Here is a 21,146-nt window from a genome sequence, read left to right as displayed (position 1 = left end):
AATTAATAAAAATGAAAATAAAAAATAGAGCAGTTATATAAATTCTATTTCAAAGAAAGTAACTATTGCTAATGTGTGAGAAAGGAAATATAGCATGATGAGTAGATGTGAAGCGATATTCATAAGTGGTCCAGTTTATAGCTATGGAGATTGAAGTCATGGATTTTGGAGCAATTTTGGAGAATTCATGGGACTTGCAGCTGGATTAGTAGAGGACAGATAGGAAAGGAAAGAATTTCTAAATAATTGCTAGAGCAACTAGGTAGACCATCATGCTAGGTATTGATATTTTCAAAAACAAGAGGAAAACAAATATTGTAGATCTTAAAGGTTTTGTTTGAGGCATGTTAATGAGATGCTGATTAGAAATTCAAATGAAAATATTAATTTTTAAAAAATATTTATTTATTTGAGTCAGAGTTACACAGAGAAGGAGAGGTAGAGAGAGAGAGAGAGGTCTTCCATCCGATGGTTCACTCTACAATTGGCTGCAATAGCCGGAGCTGTGCTACTCTGAAGCCAAGAACCAGGAGCTTCTTCCAGGTCTCCCACATGGGTGCAGGGGCCCAAAGGCTTGGGCCATCTTCCTGTTTTCTCAAGTCATAGCAGAGAGCTGGATCGGAAGTGGAGCAACCGGGACTTGAACGGGTGCTCATATGGGATGCTGGCACTGCAGGCAGTGGCTTTACCTGCTATGCCACAGTGCCGGCCCCGAAAATATTAATATTGAGAGGTCAATTGAATTGAAAAATCATTTTCAGGTAAAGATCAAGGTTAAAGAAATAAACCTCAGAATCAGTGGAAATGTGGATATTCTCTAAAGCCATGGAATTGTATGAAGTCACCTGTGAGAGGGTGTAGGTAGAGAAGAGAAAGATTCCTGGGTCCAAACTCTGAAGCTTTCTAATATTTTATAAAATAAGGAGCCAGCAAAGGAATGGCTAGTGAGGACAAAGGCAAAACCAGTAGAATGAGCAGCTGAGAGCTGGACACAGAGAGACTTTCCTGGAGGACTGAACGGCTTAGCTATGTCCAGTGCGGCTGAGAAGTCTATCAGGAGGAAAACAGGAGTGCTACTGTTGGACAGAAAACATACAAATTGTTGGCAGTCATAATGTGCCGTCTCAGTGGATGGTGTTACAAAAAAACTGCTGAAATAGGTTGAGAAAATGAAAGGTGACACAGGGAGGCAGAGACTGTAAACAACCTTTTCAAGAAATTTTGCTGTGAAGGAAGTAGTACAATGGGGTAGTAGATATTAGAATGTCAAGGAGACGGCTTTCTTCTTATTTATTAGGTATTTATTTATTTATTTGAAAGATAGAGAAAGAGAGATGGGGGAAAGGGGAAGAGAAAAAAAGAGAGATTTATCTATCTTCCACTGTTGGTTCACTCACATCATGTCCAGAGCAGCCAGGGCAAGCCAGGAGCCTGGACATCCATCCAGGTCTCCCACAGGGTGAAAAGGTCCCAAGTAGTTGGGTCATTAATTGCCACCTTCTCAGACACATTAGCAGGTAGCTGGATATGAAGAAGAGAAGCTGGGATTTGAACTGGCACTCAATATGGGATGCTGGCATCACAAACAGTAGCTTAACCCACTGTGCTACAATGCCAGCCCCAAGGAAACTTTTTAAAAATGCACAAATCCAAAGGTTCTTTTGATGCTGAGAATAATCCAGTGGAGAAGCAAAATTGGTAATGCATTACAAATAGAGTTATAATTGCAGGTAGAAGATTTTTTACAGAGTCTGAGGTGTGGTATAGGATAAATTGGAGACTTGGGATTTAGTAGGAAGGGTGCATCTTCTGTTTAACCAGGCAGGACAGTGGAGATTACACCTAGAGATGCTTGGTAGATTTAGTGTTGGGAAGATGAGGGAACTTCTTTTTAATTGTGTCTATTTTAATTAGAAAATCTAAAGCAAGATTTCAAGTATGGATGCCTTGGAAAGCAATGGAATAAATTACACACACACACACACACACATACACACATAAAGAAAATCACCAAGAAGATATGCAAACTTCATAGGATATGTACGGACAAGCCTTAGAAGAGCCAGTTCATGCCATTCCATGCATCTGTGTTAAAAAGTGGCCTCACTCTCTATGGATGCCATTGAAATGGGAGAAATTGGGGAAAGGGATATATAATTTTGCTAAATCTAAAAAAGGCATTTTAGCAAATTGGTAACAGTGATATATTTCAACTCTTTGTGTAACCAGGGAGCCTATAAATAAATTCTGTGTTACATTCATTTAATTGGAATGATGATTTTCACTTACTTATCCATCCACATTACCTGAAACAGAGTATAGGTAATGTTTGTTGAATGAATAAATGATTTTGGGGATTTGGAAAACAAGAAATAAAGTTTTTCTAGGATGGTTGGCATGATACATAAAGGTAATAAAGCTTTCACAAATGTAATGTTTGTCTTTATATTTAGAAACAAAGATTCAATTCACAGAGAGTAAAGCTAAAGCAGCAAACTCTTAGGAAATCTACCTCAGTTTATATTCAGCTTTGAAAACTACTAACCATAGTGATTTGAAATGTAGTGTAGGCTGTAATCCTACACTACAACTCCATATTTCTTTTGGAGCAGAAGAATCCCACCAGAGTCAATAGAAAACCACAGTCCTTGTGTAATGGAAGCTAAGATGAATCAGTAGAAAGGAGCCTCATCAACAAAATATCTTTCTGTTTAGTTTTTAAATAGAATCCTGAGAGCCATAAGTTTTCATTTTTATCCCTATCAGTCAAGTCTGATTCAAGAGTATCAGACTTATTATATGGAAAAAATCTGGTTAATTACATAGGTAACAGCATCTAACAACCTATGGTAGTTATCGTGGTTTCTAGAAGAATGATGAATATATTTAGGACTGTTCAGCTTGAATAGTAAAGTGTTTGTTAGGACATAGGTGACTAGTGCAGCAGATTCTCTGAAAGAGTGCCTGTAAACGTTTAATAGAGTGCATTTAGATCAGTTGGATATCTCAATGATAGCTTTGCAGCATTGGGCAGAGCCAGTAGATGGTGGTCTTAAATTGCAAGTTGCTTTTACACTCAGCCATGTCAGCAAGTGAGATAGCTAATGCTTTCCACAAAATGTCAAAATTCCCTTTTCTATTCATCAGACGCTATATATTGGAAGAAGGTGGCCCAGGAGAGCATTCTGAGGCAACATGTTAATTGTTCGTTTTCTAAAAGCACAATTCTCTTGAAATACATATAGACAATTCATCACGGTACTTTAAAAATTCTGCAGTCCTTTTACCAGAATTCAATATAAATGGCTTTGTCTATTGCTTTTCTTTAAAAACATAAGAAAGTTTAAATTTCTGACTTTTAATACTATCTATTAGAATTCTGAAAAAACAGTGCCAACTCTGAGCTGCAGTGGGGAACTAAGGTAAGGAAGTCATTCACTTAACATTCCCTATTGTTAAATGTGCTTTTGAGACTCAATTGGAAGAACATTACAATGCCTTGTAATTATGTAGCCTGACTAGAATTAAAGCCTTTAGAAATTAATTTTGAGTTGAAATATTAAATTAAGTTAAGAATGTTTTATCATAATGGCATAATTTAAAACTAACTAAAAATAGCATTAATAATAATCATGATCACTCTCTGTTCATTAAAAGAAGAGATGTAGCACTAAATTATTGAATGATCAAATTTACGGTGCCTAAGTTAGTAAAGATTTTGTAATAGTGTAAATCATGCTACATGATTTCTGTCCAGTGACTATAGCAAATTAGTCACTATAGTAAATTTTAAAGGGTGTTAATAATACAAACACTCCAGTGTTGGAAGCTTTGGTAGAATGCTACTACATGCGTGCTTGAACATTCAAATATTCCAGTTTTCCTCTTAACATTGTATTATATAACTGCCATGGGTAGTAGCAGGAATGGACAATTACACCTTGAACAAAAGAAAAGGGTAAGCCTTCTATTTTTATAGGCCAACGATTTATGAGAAGTGATTTCTGCTTCCCAACATTAACCTTCGTCCTCTTTCTATTCAACAGTCTTCTGATTTTCCTCTGAAATTGTACTGTGTTCTAAGCAGAACATATGTAGCCCATTTTCTTTAATAATGATTTGATCAACTCAATTTATGAAAATTCTACAAACCCAAAAGAGCAGGGAATCATCTGCTTTTAAGCCTATTTAAAGTCACATATATAGAGATATATGCATGATTTTTCATAATTGAATCAGCTGTACTAATTTTTGAGTTGTGAAATGGGTATGCCATGTAAAAACATACACACTAATCTCCTGATCAATGAGAGTGGGGTTGGTGATGGGGGATGATATGTTTATTCTTTGTTTCTTAAGGAAAGATTTTCAGATGTGTTAAAGTGTGTTAGTGCTGTATTTTTATGTGTAATGGCTTTGGATGCCTTTTTTCTCTTTAATTGCGGATACTACTTTTAGTATCTGATCCATAAAGCTTCACATTTGAGAACCTCTAAACTCACATAAGATGACAGCTTTTTGGGATGTGGGTAACTGTTATGACTCAACCAAATCACCCTTTAAAAATTTAATTCTTGAGGTTCAGTGGTCAAATTGCTGTTTGAGATGCCTGCATCCGGTATCAAAGTGCCTGGTCCTGGCTCATCTGTTCTGATTCAGATTCCTACTAATATGCATCGTGGGAGGTAGTAGGTGATGGCTCAAATATCTGAATCTTGGCCACTCATGTGGAAGACCCAGATGGAGTTCTAGGCTCCTGGCTTCAGCTTGGCTCAGCCCTGGCCTTTGTGGGCATTTGGAAAGTGAGCCAGTTCATGAATCAATCTCTCTCTCTCTCTCTCTCTCTATATATATATATATATATACACATATATATTTCTATCTCTCTAATAAAAATGAAATTAATTAAATAAAAAAATTTAAAATAAAATAAATTTTAATTCTTTTCTGGTTTAAAAAGTAATGTTGTTTATGAGTATTTTTTTTAACTTTTATTTAATGAATATAAATTTCCAAAGTACAGCTTATGGGTTACAATGGCTTCCCCCCTCCCATAACTTCCCTCCTACCCGCAACCCTCCCCCCTCCCGCTCCCTTTCCCCTTCCATTCACATAAAGATTCATTTTCAATTCTCTTTATATACAGAAGATCAGTTTAGTACATATTAGGTAAAGATTTCAACAGTTTGCCCATATAGCAACACAAAGTGAAAAAACTACCATTGGAGTACTAATTATAGCATTAAATAACAATGTACAGCACATTAAAGACAGAGATACTACATAATAGTTTTTTTTTAAAAAAATTAATTAATTTTCTATGCCATTTCCAATTTAACACCAGGTTGTTTTTTTCATTTCCAATTCTCTTTATATACAGAAGATCAATTCAGTATATAATTAGTGAAGACCTCATCAGTTTGTACCCACACAGAAACACAAAGTATAAAAATACTGTTTCAGTACTAGTTATAGCATCACTTCACACTAGACAACACATTAAGGACAGATCCCACATGGGGTGTAAGTACACAGTGACTCCTGTTGCTGAGAATACATATTACACATCTGTTAATACATAATGGAAGTTTTGGGAAATTGTAGGTAAATATGTTACCTCACCAAATTTACCATTATGAATCAACTTCAGAGATTGTCAGAATTACTTTGGACTAAGAGTATTAGCTTAGAGTAAAGCAAACACTCAGTAATTTTCTTTTACTGGCTGTGAGTTTCTCCCATATCTTTAGCATTATTTCCAAATCATTTTGGTACAAGGAAGCACCATGTTGCTGCAGAAGAATCTCATGAAAAATGTAGACTGAAAATGGTTTGATGTGAAAGCCCAGTAATGCACGCTCCTTCACAGAGTTGTGAGGTATTGTTACCAACAAGCTAGTTATTAACAGCCAAACATTCTCGATCATTTACTTACACGTTCACATCACTTTATAAACCACTGTGTGAATAAAATCAATGTACTTGGTATATCCATATTCTCAAGCTCACTATGTATCTTAAGATAATTGTGTATGTTTGTACTGTATCAATTCAACAGCTTGAATATTCAGTATAGAACCACACATGTCATATTGGGACACTTGATTGGACTCAGGAGTCGAACAGACATCTGAAAACATCTATCTGCTCATTAGTATTGTTTCAGTGACTCCTTTGGCTTTTATATAACTCAGGGAATAGGAAATCATAACATCATAAATAGTGTTAATCTGGAACTATCGATGTAGCCAGAGCAATTTTAAGCCAATAATTTCTCATTAGGCTAATGCTTGTAAAGTTTCTTATCCAAAGAATTTTTTTTTTTCATTTTTCTTCTTTCGACTATTCAGTGGCCAATGAGGTGTAATAAGTTTTAGCAAATTGGAGTCGAGGTCTCTTAGGTTAGCTTTATTCTTTGCTGTAAATTACAGCAGCTTTATAACTGCTTAACACAGCTCTTGAATCAAGAAATGTCACACCTGAATTTTTCTGTTCAGGTTGAATGGCAGAAGAGAGAGTGAGAGTGAGAGAGAAAGAGAGAGCAAGCGAGCTCCTGGAATTCAGGATTAAATCTGCTGCTCTCAGATTCACAAACAGATTTATATTTTAACTGTTGGGCAGCTGAAGTGACAATCAAGCAGAATCTTAATATACTAGCATCTTTTCCCATTTTGCCCCACTTTTCAGATTATAGTTTGACAGATTTTAAAATCTGAATTGCACCCTGTGTATCATTTATATTGATGCTAACTGGGACTCTGGATCTTGTTTCAGGTATTTCATGTCCAAAACAATAAAGTGTGACTTCAATTACTTGCCTCTCATACTTCACAGTTGTTATTTTAAGCACAATAAAGTCAGTCAGAGCTGAGGGAAGGCTTCACATTTATTAAGCAGCAGCCTTGTAGAAGGAGACATGTGACCATAAAAAGGAAACTTATGAAGAAGTATCTCTTCCCCTAGCAGTTTTCAGTAGGTCAACAAATGGGAATTGTTTGCTGTTTTACTGTTTTCCTCCTTGACAGTTTATTAAGAATGAGGTGGGTTTTTTTCAGACTGGATTAGCAAAAACAGAAAAGTAATTAATACATAAAGTACCAAATATGAAATATTACTCTGCACAGAGGCATTTCACACTTCATTGATTTCATGAGTAGACCAGAGGTGGCAGAACAATAATTAATATGTTGTAAGGGAAAAATTATTATGCAAGGTCAGCAGCATTTGAAGACTTTACAAAGAAGACGAATTAAAAGGTAGTCAGAAACTATTTCTTAACTCGGGCTTTAAATTGAGTTTTAAGTGACTATATAGATTTTATATGAGAAGTTAGAATTTTTCATCTGTTGGTAAAATTATACCTGTATATGCAAATATAATGTATATCAATATATCAGCATTTTAGGGAAAATATGATTATACTATGTATAGGTATATGATATACTATGTATAGGTATGACTGGATTTATCTTGTATATATGGATATCATGACTTGCATTCTGAATTTGTAATGAAATTCAAAATTCAAGCAAAATCCCTTTTATATTACCAACCAGTATATATATATTTTTTTCTTTTTTTTTTAACTTTTATTTAATGAATATAAATTTCCAGTGTACAGCTTATGGATTACAATGGCTTCCCCCTCCCATAACTTCCCTCCCACCCGCAACCCTCCCCTCTCCCGCTCCCTCTCCCCTTCCATTTGCATCAAGATTCATTTTCAATTCTCTTTATATACAGAAGATCAATTTAGTATAAAGATTTCAACAGTTTGCACCCACATAGAAACACAAAGTGAAACATACTGTTTGAGTACTAGTTATAGCATTAAATCACAATGTACAGCACATTAAGGACAGAGATCCCACATGAGGAGCAAGTGCACAGTGGCTCCTGTTGTTGACCCAACAAATTGACACTAGTTTATGGTGCCAGTAACCATCCTAGGCTGTCGCCATGAGTTGCCAAGGCTATAGAAGCCTTCCAAGTTTGCCGACTCTGATCATATTTAGACGAGGTCATAAAAGACAGAGTGAGGATAGTAACCAATGATCCTAAGAGTGGCATTTACCAGGTTTGAATAATTATACAGCATTAAGTGGGGAAGAGGACCATCAGTACACACAGGTTGGGAGTATAGCCATTGGTGGTAGAGTAGAGGTTATGATTACAAAGGAATGAGGCCCAAGTGCACTAGACAGGGCCTAGGACAAAGGACAGAGTCATTATTAGAGGAGCTAAGAAAGGTGCTGTCTAAGCTACAATTAAGTTTTCTGATTGAGAGGCAAATAGAACCTGATAGAAGGGGCTTGATAATAATCTGGTGGGCTTTAGGCCTTGTAAATTCAGAGGCCCAGACCTATCTATCTCTTCACATGGGGTATATCCTAAGGGAGGTGTGAACCTCCTAGGGGAAGGCACTCTGTTGACTTTCATTACTTGGCTGGCCTGGGAGGAGAGCTGGCCAGGTAAAGGCAGGTGGCATCTCTAACAAGAAATTTACAGTTCTGCCTGCAATGTTGCTGACCCTACTTGACCATCCCCTCAGCTGCAGTGGTCACTTTGGAAGTTGGGCTGAGTGAAGGGCTTTTCAGCTTAGAGCCAGTAAGATCTGTGGCTCTGACCTGGGCATCCTTCGACTCCAGGGCAGGTCCATTTCCAGTGATCCAACTCTTGGCAGAGCTGCCAGGGCTCTTCACAAGCTGACTTCTGCTGAAGCCCAGGCTTACCACATTGAAAGCCACTGCAGTGGACTGGCCTGTTGGGTCTCCTTGAGGGCAGATCACTGTACAGATCAGCCATTAATAGGCCTGCCACCCATTGCTTCTGATGCCTAGCTTTCTTTTCCTCCTGGTTTGTGTTAAAGCAGACCAGAGGATGCAAGTCAAGGGAGTGCCCAAGTCCCATCTCTAATCTTCGGTGGCCTGAACGACAAGTCTATAGTCACAGGCATGTTCTGTAGTAGTTTTTCTAAGGTAGACAATGCCCATGAGGAAAATTATATTCTCACTTTAAAACTTTCTTTCCCTTTGGTCTGAAAGGGAGGTTTTTTCTACTTACTGTATACTTCGCTGATGGCGAAGTGAATCTAGCTTTGAGATTATTATTTAAGTTCTTATTTTGGCTATGCTATTACAGAAAAATGTTAGCCATCTCTTTTATAAGGTCTAAAGATTATATTTTATCAGAAAAATAATTTAAATTGCAGTAAAACAGAAGCAAAAACACTAAAATGAATCATCTATAACCAACAATCCTACCATGCTAATACAAAGATGTTAATGTTTTTGGTATATCCAAAAATATGATCTTTTCCTTGTGAAATATTTTTAAATGGGATACTGTAGTATTGTTTGTCCAGTGTGCTTTATCTCTGATTAAATGATTATTTCCTCCTATCATTGAACATTTTCCTGCAATATTTTTAAAGGTTACATAATGCTCTACTGGTTGTTTCATAATGTATTTAAGCAATCCTCTGTGGATAGACAAACAAATGGTTTCTGACTTTTAACAACTTGCAGTGAACATCACTGGTGCTGTATCTTGATCATGCCCTTTGGACACATCTCTAGAAAATAGGATTCTGATTGTTTATATATAAATTGCCAAATTGTCCTCTGGAAAGGTCATCTTAGTTCATTACCAACACAGTGTCTGTTTCAAATTTACTCTCAGTTGCAATTATAAAGCTCTTCTTTGTTCTTATGTCATGTATTAAGTAATGGATTTTCCAGGATTAAGTAAAGATGATGGAGAGAAAATCTCTTGAAATAATTTCAAAGCAAAATATTTCTAGATAGGGTGGAAATCTGGCAAAGCAATTAAGTTGCTGCTTGGGATGCCTGCATCTCCTATCAAGGATTTCTGGTTCAAGTCCTATTCCTCCATTTCCAATACAGCTTCTTGCTAATGCAATCCTGGGAGGCAGCAGATGATGGCTAAAGTACATGGGTCCATACGACCCATGTAGAAGATGCAGATTTCAATTCAATAAAATGAAAATAAATAAAATTAAAGATGTATGTATTTATTTAAATGCACAGTTACACAGAGAGGGAAAGGGAGAGGGGGAGAAAGAGAGAGAGAGAGAGAGAGAGAGAGAGAGAGAGAGAGAGAGAATCTTCCATCTGCTGGTTTACCCTCCAAATGGCTACAACAACCAGTGCCAGGCCAGACTAATGCTAGGAGCTTCTTCCGATCTCCCATGTGGGTGGCAGGAGTCCAAGCACTTGGGCCATCTTCTTCTGCTTTTCCAAGTGCATTAGCAGGGATCTGAATTGGAAGTGGAGCAGCATCCCAAATGTCAGTGTCACAGGTGGTAGCTTAACCCACTATGCCACGATTCCAACCCCTAAAACAAATAGAAATTTAAAAAAAAATTTCCAGCAACTGTCTTAAGACAAAAATAAGCAACACCACTTAGTACTGTATTTTTATCCCAAATAGTAAACTACTGATAGCTGTTATATACTATATATAAGTGATAACTTGTCACCAGTTCTGTGTACTTTACCTTAGTCATCTGATTCTTTATCTTCAGAATTGCCATGTGAAATACATTTTTGAATTTTGTTTAGAATGAGGAAACCAAGAATTCAAATAATTTATAAATTGCCCAAAGTTGTACAACTAGTTGATGGGAGCTTAGATTTGAATCCAGAGCACTGTGAATCACAAGATCCTATTGCAGCTACTAGAAGGGTTTTAGTCTTGTGATTCTGAGAATATCATACCTCACAATAGCATGCATAGTGGCTTATGTGTATGTTTTCAACAACAACCTTTCTCAACATAATACCATTGAAGGTGTCTGCTTGGAGGAATAATAGATTTTTGACATCTGGGCTTGGGTCATAAACAGTGGGTCTCTCACTGCTCAAACATGAGGGCTCAGGAGGCTACAGGTCAGCAGAGGAGGCTCTCGTCCACCCTCAGTGCATATGGCTCTTGGGATACACAGCAACTCCCAGCCCTCTCCTTATCTCTTGACTCCTCACATACTGGAGTTGGTATGGTAGGATGACTTTCTTGTTATCCTCCTTATTTTTGGGTGAGTGTAAGATGATATAAAGGCCAGAAAACCGAGAGCAGGTGTAATATTGGATTTTCCCTGCAAGTTCCTATGGCCCATGACTTCACGGTGTGAATCTGGACCAGAGGGAAGTGTGATGTTTCTTTGGAGACACAGTCATGGGAGGTCCGGGAGGGGAAGGGGAAAGATCGGTTCCAGACCATATTCAACCCCAAACATAGTGGGGCTTGGTGCAGGCAGAGGAAGAGGGCACTCTCTGTTCTGGACTTGGAGCTCGGCAAAGTACCCAAGCAGGGCCAGCAATTGCCTCGCTGTGGCATTCCAGTCACATCCTGAGTCTCTGTCCTACTCATTACAAATCTTTATCCTTTCCTCTCCCTCTGCTCCCTCTCTCATCAGCAGGCTAAAGAGAGGGATGCATCTCTCACTTAAGCTTGGGGCTTTTTGGCATGGAGCTTGATTGTCTCAGTTTCCTCTTGGCAGATTTAAATTGTTAGAGAAATGAAACTCGTTTGAAAACAGTAGGCCCTGGCAGGCACTCTCCTCGGCATTGCCCAGGACTCCAGGAACAGTTGTCGCCTTGCTGCATGGCATTTGTCTAGGTTGGGTTTGATCTTACTCTCAGATCCCATATGGTAAGAAGAAATTCAGTTTTAAAGATTTGAGCATTTATGATGGTGGGGATTGAGATCAGAAGCCTAAGTGGGAGACAGGTTACTGCATTTGGAGTTTGCAGTGTTGTGAGTTTTTTGTTTGTTTGTTTTTTGGTTTTTTTTTTGTAATACTGAAATTAAGATTTAATGAAAATGAGAGATTAAAATTTTTATTTGCAAAAAACTGAAATAAATTTAAAGGGATTTTTTCTTTCTTCTGAGTATAAAAGTGTATTTAACCATTGTGCACTTAATTTTCAAATCATTCCACCTTTATGGAAGTATAAGAATACTGACAACTAATGTGTATGTATGTTGTTTTAGAAACTAAAAAAAATTCACATATATTACTCAGTTTGAAAAGCAATTTTACTGTAAGTGGGGAAACAATCTCAAATTGTCTTATTTCCAGCAATATGAATGCTAACATAATCAATTATCGCAGTTCTTTATTTACTTTGTGTGAGTATGTGTAACATCTTTCAAAAAACACTAGTAAAATGTAATATGCTCAGTTGTTCTAGTGTCAGGTTCTAGCATAAATACAAATGTGACTTTAGACTTCTAATAGCATAGAGTGATTGTAAGTAATTGGAGCAACAATACCCCTGGGAAAACAAGGTGAGATAGATAGATAGATAGATAGATAGATATGCAAAACAAATATGCAATAAAACCATATATAAAATGCAAAATATGAACTGTCACTTTGTCTTTCAAATTAATAAATCTTAAAAAATGTAAAAACTTGCAAGTTTATAAATATGCATAGGAAAACCTGGGGCCAGTATTGAGGTACAGTGGGTTAAGATTGCAACATGGGTGCCGGTTTGAGTCTTAGCTGCTCCACTTCTGGTCTAGCTTCCTGCTAATGTGGGCCCCAGCCACCCAAGTGGGAGTTCAGGATGGAGTTTCTAGCTCCTGGCTTCAAGCTGGCACAGCCCTGACTGTTGTGGTCATTTGGTGAGTAAACTTATGGACTGAACATTTCTCTAGTTCTCTCTCCTTTTTAATTAAATAAATCAATATTTTCAAAAATCAGAAAACTTACAAGGTCATAGATGTGCAATATTTTAAAAATCAATTTCTAGTAAACTCAACTCTGCTCCTTGATTATGTAATTAACATGTCATCTTTTTTCCTCTTGTATCACCATGTGAGTATGGAAATGAACACTGCAAATCTGGAGTTGTGAACATAGAGTGAGTTTCAGAGCCATGAATTGGGTATGCTTCTCCAAAGAATGCCTGAAATCTCAGGAATAGCCAGTGTTTACAACCACTGAGTTTCATTTCAACTACTTCTATTTCTTTTGATCCTTCCACCCACTATCATTCCTCTTTAGCATGCAGTCTGTCCTCATTTCAGAATCTCAGAAAAGCAAACACTACACTAGATACCCTTTTAATAAAAGAATGTGCATAGTGGTGCATAACAAACTATTAATGAAAACTTTCTCCGTTTGGTAGTTCATGGAGTTAAAAATCAGTTGTCACTTAACATCACAAACCTGATTTTTGACCTGTGTTTATTCCTTATCAACATGACTATCTACTCCAGCTAACCCAGGTTCTGCAAAAGCTCAGAAAGAGTAGGACCAAACCCAGGTAGAGGACCAATCTGGTGCAATCTAACCATTTGCAACTTTCCACACTTCTTATGATTGTGTATAAAGGACCTGCTGTTGAATGAGGGATTAGACCGATTCCAATTATTGAGGCTTTTTAACTTTGCAGATGTCAAACCTGTTCATTTCCAGAGCAAGGTTTTTCCAGATGGGAATTAGAAAGCAAGATTTGACAAAATCTGCTTCTCCATTACTCAACACAATGGAGTATTACAGTAACTCTTCCGTTTCTGCTAATCCATTCATTTCAGGTTTGATTTACCTTTTTTGCCCTGTTCTTAAAATCTCTGTAGCTTTATAGGATTATATGTTACTATATTCAGGTTTTGAATGAATCATACTGTATGCATTTTAATATGATTTCTCTGATTCCAAAGCCAGGATTAACCTGTTGTTTTGATTTAAAAGATATTATGTTCAGATATTATGTCTAGTGTTAAATTCCCCTAGTTATCTACTACTATACTTTTTTTAAATGGGTAAAATAAATTGTATTTTATGAATATATTGATGGAATAAAAAGAAAAAGAAAACATAGTTGTATAAAAAATTCAAAATGTGAATACTTAGTATAAATTACTGTGAAAGTACAGTGAAAATCTCCTTAGTACTGAATTCTGCATTACCTCTGTTGACAACTTGCTAAGTTGAGACTACTGAAGCTGACCTCATTTCAGTTTTTATTTTCATTTGATTTGAAAGGCGGAGAGACAGAAAGAGAGAAGCAGAGACAGAGACAGAGACAAAGTCCTAACTCTGCTGATTCTTTCTACAAATGCCTGAAACAGTTGGGGTTGGACCAAGCCAATGCTGGGAGTTGTGAACTCAATCTGGATCTCCTAGTGGGTATTAAGAATCCAACTTGAGCCCTCACCTGCTGCTTCCCAGGGTACCTATTATCAGGAAGCTGGAGTCAGGCGTAATGATTGGATTTGAATCTCTGCACTCTGGTATGGAATGCAGGAATCTCAAATGACATTTGGATCTCTGTGCAAAATGGCCACCCTAGTGTACTTCATTTGAACCATGGTAAAGAATAAGTTTTGTGACTGGTAAGACCATGGATATTGGGTGTTAAAAAGTTGGTTGATTTAATGCTTAGAAATCACAGGGAAAGACTGCTCTTTTCTCCTGTGATGCTGACTTTTCTTGACTCTACTGAGACACTATGGGAAGTAGGAAGATGCAGAAGGGATTCTCATATTATCTGAGGGAATAAAAATCTAATAATATCAAAATCTTGGAGATGCTTAGAATTGGACACATGCCATTCTAAACGTTTACATTTATCAACTCAACTAATTCTCACAATGGCCTTAGAAAGTTGATACCACTATTTTCATCATCATGTAGATAAGGAATGGGAGACACGGGGGGTGAAGAAAATTGCCCAAGCATAAATGGATGGTAGAACCATGGTCCAAATTTGGGAAATCTGGATGTAGCCCATGCTCTAAACCACTCTACTCACTGTGTTTATAAAGTTGTACAACTAGCCGTTTGTCAACCCAGAAATTATATCAAATAAATAAAACTCAATCAAATGAGAATAGATAAAGACCAAATGAGGAGTTGGATAAACAGCTGGTCTATATTTCTTTCCTGCACAAACTCTCTTTGTAAAAGTAGAAATTTCAGATATGAGTTTCACTGTACACCAGCTGCTGAGCCCATTTCTAGCACAGCTCATCTGCTAAGCTTATGAGCCTGTGAATCATAAACCTTTTGGACATACTACTGTGAGTCTCCTTTTGATCTCACTGTACACATGAGGGAAAGAAATATAGAATATGGAATACTCTGGTTGTGCAAACCACATTCAAATAATTCGCCAGTACTTGTGGAGGGCACATACTGATTTTCTAAATCAGAGTTTGCGGAAGATATAGAAGTTTATATATACTTATATATACTTTGCTATAAACAAGAATAGGGACAATGAACATCCAAACTGAATTTTGGCATGTTGAAAAAATTGCTTATATACATGTCTAATTGCAAACTAGCAACTGTTTATTAAAATCAGTGTCTTTTAGTCTTTGAAATTTCTGCTATTTACTAGGAAGACCAATTTCTTTTGTTTATAATCGGTGGCTTTGTTCAAATCATTATGTATGTCCTTACATCCAGTTTCTTCTGAAGAAGTCCAACATTACTTTCTATCCCTAATGAAAGAGGATATCCCTAAGCATTTTGGTATATCTGAGAATAAAAATGAAGCTGTAGGCCGGTGCCGTGCCTCAATAGGCTAATCCTCCTCCTACAGTGCGTGGTTATAAAAGATATGTCCTTATGTGAAATCTTGCTTTATACTTTAACTTTTTTCATATGTAGTCTATATAAGTAGATACTACCTCTTCACACCTCAAACAAAAAACCCTAAAGATTAAAAATAAAAGCTGTCAGATACGCTGAATAAGTATTCTTCCCCAGTTTATGGTAAAGCAACTAGAAGTAAGCACTGGCAACTATTTGGATTGTGATATTAGCCAAGTGTATAGCCATGAGGGTTCTTACTCTCATATTGTAGATAAAAAGACATTCTGTTTCCTCAAAGGAGGGTAACTAGGGGCTGGTGTTTGATGCTGTTGTTAAATTGCCACTCAAAACATCTGCATACCATATTGGAATGGTGGTTTCAGGCCAAGCCCCTCTGTTTCCAACCAAGTATCCCGATAATGCACTTTCCACGAAAGAGCAGATGATGGCTTAAATACCTGGGTCCCTGATACCCAAGTGGGAGATCTGAATAGAGTCCTCTGCTCCTGGTTTCACCCTAGTCCAGCCAAGGTTGTTGTAGGCATTTGGGAAGTGAATTAGTAGATGCAAGATCTCTGTCTCTGCCTTTCAAATAAAATGAAAATAAATAAGTAATTTTTGAAGAAATTAAACTAAGAGTAACTCTCACTTCTTGATGTGACTCAACATCCTAGGTATTGCTTCTTGGCTTTTTGGCTAAGATCAAGTGTAACATCCTAGGTAAAATTTTATGAGCAATGGAGACTGTGAGTGACAGGTTCTAATAAGTCTAAATTCCATGCTGCAGAACCAGCCACCAATGCCAATGAGCCATGAACTTGATCAGCTTGGTTTCCCCATCTACTTTCAGATGATGGGAATGTGTTGGTTTAACCATATTATACTACTAATGATAATATATTGTTAATGATGATCAGTTGTGCCTTCTCAAATGAGATATCAATACTAATAGGAACAAGTACTCCCAAGGCACTGAATAAGTAAAACTATTTTGAGAAGCTGTGATTATGACATGGAATGACATTGAGATCTGCTTCTTTTGAAGGAAGGAAGAAGAAGATTTTCCCAAGATGTTGCATAAAATGCATGCTGCATTTGTATGTGGAGGAAAAGAATTGGCTGTAGAAGGAGAATTGCAGTGAAATTTGGTTTCAAACCTTGACCTACATTTTAACACAGGTTTCAACCTAAAGAGAATTTTGTCTATTTGCGGTCTAAACTTCTTATGGCAGTGATGCACATACCACCACAATCTGACCCAACTACCTTGCCACTTCTGTCACTTCTTCCATCCATATTTTCACCTCTTCCAGTAAGAATGTGCTGCTCACTATGCTTAGAACATGCTGATTTCACAGATCCAATAAAGATGAATTTATTAATGTCTACCATATGCTTGGAATTTTGCTAAGAACTATTAAATAAGGAAGGTGAGAAGGTGCTACTTCTGTACTTTTAAGATTTATTTATTTATTTACTTAAAGAGAAAAACAGAGAGAAGAGAAACAGAGATCTTACCTACACTAAATCACTCCCCAAATGGCTACAACAGCCAAGGCCGGGCCAGGACAAAGCCAGGAACCAACAACTCTATGTGGCTCTTCAAATGGGTGGCCTGGGCCCAGCTGCCTGAACCATGGTGCCTTCCTTGCCTTCTCAGGCACATTAGCAGGAAGTTGGATCAGAAGCAGAGTAGCTTGGACTCAAACTGGCAGTCCAAAAGGGAATCCTGGCATCTCAAGAAGCAGCTGCCCCTGTGCCACAACACCAACTCCTGCTTCTATCCTTAAGTCATTGAAAATCTAGAGAGAAAGAAAAGAAAGTCCACAAATTTCTCTGATATGAAATAGAGTGTGCAGTGCTGAGCATAAAGTGTTGAAAAGCAAATTGAGTTTATATAAGGACATCAAAAGAGTTTGTAAAATTGAGTGTCTATGTGTAATTATAATTGAGTTGAGGTCCCAAACAAGTTTTAAATAGGGAATTAATGATCAAGCACATGAGGTAAGCATTTTGAAGGGTAAACTGGAGATACACATATTAACATGAGGGAAGCCGTATTGTAAGTCAGTTGTAATAGCTTTTCATATTGGCTATGATAAGGGCCATGAAGGTAATCCCTGGGAGTAGAAGTGAGAGGAAAGGGACAATTTCCAATAACATTGCAATAACATTGCTATTATAGTTCAGTGGTCCAGCCTGTGATTCTAGAGGCGTACATGGGTTTGCACCCTGTCTCTGCCATTTATTAGCTTTGTCACCTTAAATGAATTAAGAAATTGATCCATGCATCAGCATCTTTATCTATAAAATTAAAGTCATCTTGGCACCCAAGTCAAATGTGTTTTCGGTTCATATGAAATAATCTTTATAAAGTACCTGGCACAGAGAAAGCACTCATGAATGTTTAACATTATTGTGCATGACTTTTATAGAAGGTGGCTGAAGAATATGGCTGGCATATCCTTTCCTCCAACTGTTTAAAAAAATTCTTTCCATTTATCTCTCTACTATTTTGAAATCTACTCACTGCATTTCTTTGGTGAATAGTTCCTTCACTAGTCCTGTACTTAGTGATTTTTCTTACCCCAAGTACCTAAAATATTGCTCTCTTGTACTAATCAAACACTTCTCAATTGTTCCTTTTTGTCATTAATTTTTTCCTATTTAAATTATTTTTTTATTTACATTAATTTATAAATTCCTTAAATGTTTGTGCTACTTACTTTCTTATATATTTATGTGTTTTCACTTAATTTGAAAGAAATGGAAAAACAAACTACGATCTTCTATCCATTGAAATGCCCACAACGTCCATCCAGTACTGGACCAGACCAAAATTAGGAGCCCAGAACTCCACTGGATCCCATGTACTTGAGCCACCATCTGCCGCCTCCCTTGGTGTGCATTAACAGGAAGCTGAATTCCAAGTGAAGTAGACAGGACTTGGACCAGACACTCCAATATGAGATTGGGCATCCCAAATAGCAAGTTCCAATTGTCCATCTCTGGTGTTATTTATTATATTTCTCCAAAGCACCTGGATTAGTTTGTATAGTTGTTCATGTTAAAATTTGTTGGTTAATATGTGAATTCCTATTTATCAGAATTCAAATAAATTGTAACACAGATTAACTAGAGGGCATGATTTTACTTTTGTCTATTTTCTTGGTGCTAGAACCATCTGCTAATCCTTAGCTCAAAGTCTTTAAGAAGACAATACAATAAGTTAAAAATACTCCGCATCTGATTGTGATAAAGGCTGGATACCAATGGAAAAGTGCAAAATTGCCAGATAAGACTTCAAATCACAAAGGAAACATCTACCCAAGAGACAATGTAGGAAGTAGCTGACTCTACATATATTCATGACAACTTGCAATAAGTTCTTGAATTTACTTCAGCTTTGTAGGGCAAAGATACCCTTTTCAAGAATAGTTAGTATTCATTCCATAATTTACTGTATTCTAAATGCAGTTTAAAATTATTTTGTCTGGAATGGGAGACAGTCTTATTTTGAAGAAGCTCTAATTTCTTGTTAAAAATTGAAAATGCTAAGAAACTTCTGTATTGAGTTGGCTTATCTGGCCTTGTATTAGTAGCACTACATATGTAATTTTACTCAACAATGTATTAGAATATATCTATCGTATAAATGTGTATGTGAGCTATAAGAGCATCAGGAATTTTGCTTTGAAAAATACAATTTTAATATTGATTGATAACCTATGTAATATGTCTTGAAATTCTCTTATAGATGTTAGCTTTTAATAACTTTAATTAGGACTTTTTCACAAAAGATCTAAATCCTTCTTCTAAACATTGAAATCTTTCCTGTTCTCCCCTTACTTCCCTTCCCTCTCTCATCACCCCTCCCTTGCCTTCTTTCCTTTCCTTCTTTCTAAATGTATTGAGTTCCTATTGTGTGACAGGTACTGGTAATATTCCTATAAACAAAACGGTTATTCATAGAAAGTGTGACCGACTTATTCTTGTTCAGTTTTGGCTTTAAGTGTTTAAATCTAAAAACACCCAAAATCATACTAGGCAGAAAATGAAATGTCATAAGCAGTTGTTTACTAAGGCTAATGTGACAAATTTTAAGTATGTTTTTTACAAAATACTCAAATTCTTCACAACATATCGTATTTTAGTTGTGTCATTGCACTGTTGGAAGTTATTTAAATATATGCATATTTAATAGAAATATCTATCATAAATTTAGTGTATTTGTGTTCATGGAAAACAAAATTAAAAATAAATTTATTTTGGTGGAAAACATTTGTACTTCTTGCATAAGAAGGATCCTCAAAGTGTTCGTGCAAATGTATATTATGAAAAAAATTTTTGGAGCCAAATAATCTTATAATTTCATTTTCCATGAACATTTTGAAGTACTCTTACACACTCACACATACACACATATGTTCATATGTTTATATTTCACGTGCTATATGTTGCTTTACCTCATAAAAGTGATTAATATGTGTAACTTCAAAGTAACATGATTTATTTTATTTTATTAAATATTTATTTATTTAATTTGAAAGGTAGCATGACAGAGAGGGTGAAGGGGAGAGACAGGGAGATCTTGTTCACTATTCAAATGTCCACCCCACCCAGGGCTAGGTCTGCCTGAAGCCAAGAGTCCCAGACTTCATTCAAGTCTCCCATGTAGGTAGCAGGGGTCAAAGCACTGGGCCATCATCTGCTGCTTTCCCAGTCACATTAGCAGGGAACACAATTGGAAGTAGAGCAGTCAGGACTTGAACTGGCACTCTGATATGTGATGCTGTTGTTGCAAGTGGCAACTTAACTCGCTTAACCAAATGCTCACCCCAGTAGCATGATTTTGGGTTGATATGATCAAGCTCCCTTAAAGTTATACCTATGAGGAAACTGGACTCAACACAACACATGAAGAGACTGGGGAAGGCTGTTTCATGCAAATGGTTAGACCTCACCCTAATTTGTGGATGGTCCATTTCTGTTTGAGGGCAAATTAAAGAGCTTTTTTTTTTTTTTTTAAATTTATTTATTTAGACAGGCAGAGTGGACAGTGAGAGAGAGAGACAGAGAGAAAGGTCTTCTTTTTGCCGTTGGTTCACCCTCCAATGGCTGCTACGGCCAGCACGCTGCAGCCGGTGCACCGCGCTGAACCGAAGCCAGGAGCCAGGTGCTTCTCCTGGTCTCCTTTGGAGTGCAGGGCCCAAGCACTTGGGCCATCCTCCACTGCACTCCCTGGCCACAGCAGAGAGCTGGCCTGGAAGAGGGGCAACCGGGACAGAATCTGACGCCCCGACTGGTACTAGAACCCAGTGTGCTGGCGCCGCAGGTGGAGGATTAGCCTGTTGAGCCTCGGCGCCAGCCAAATTAAAAGAGCTTTGTTAAAGGTGTAATTTTGAGAGGCCTTAAGGCATTCGGATCTGGCTAAAAAGCCCACAAGAGTTTTTCAGGCATGGAAAGCCAAGACACTGTGGCAAAAAATGACCTAAATGAAAGAACTCTGTGAGTGAGATCCCAGAGGAAAGAATGGGCCATCAAAGAAGGAGGTACCTTTCTCTGAAAG

The sequence above is a fragment of the Lepus europaeus genome, chromosome 8 (assembly GCF_033115175.1).
Source record: "Lepus europaeus isolate LE1 chromosome 8, mLepTim1.pri, whole genome shotgun sequence".
Taxonomy (NCBI): domain Eukaryota; kingdom Metazoa; phylum Chordata; class Mammalia; order Lagomorpha; family Leporidae; genus Lepus; species Lepus europaeus.
This window is presented reverse-complemented; position numbering follows the sequence as displayed.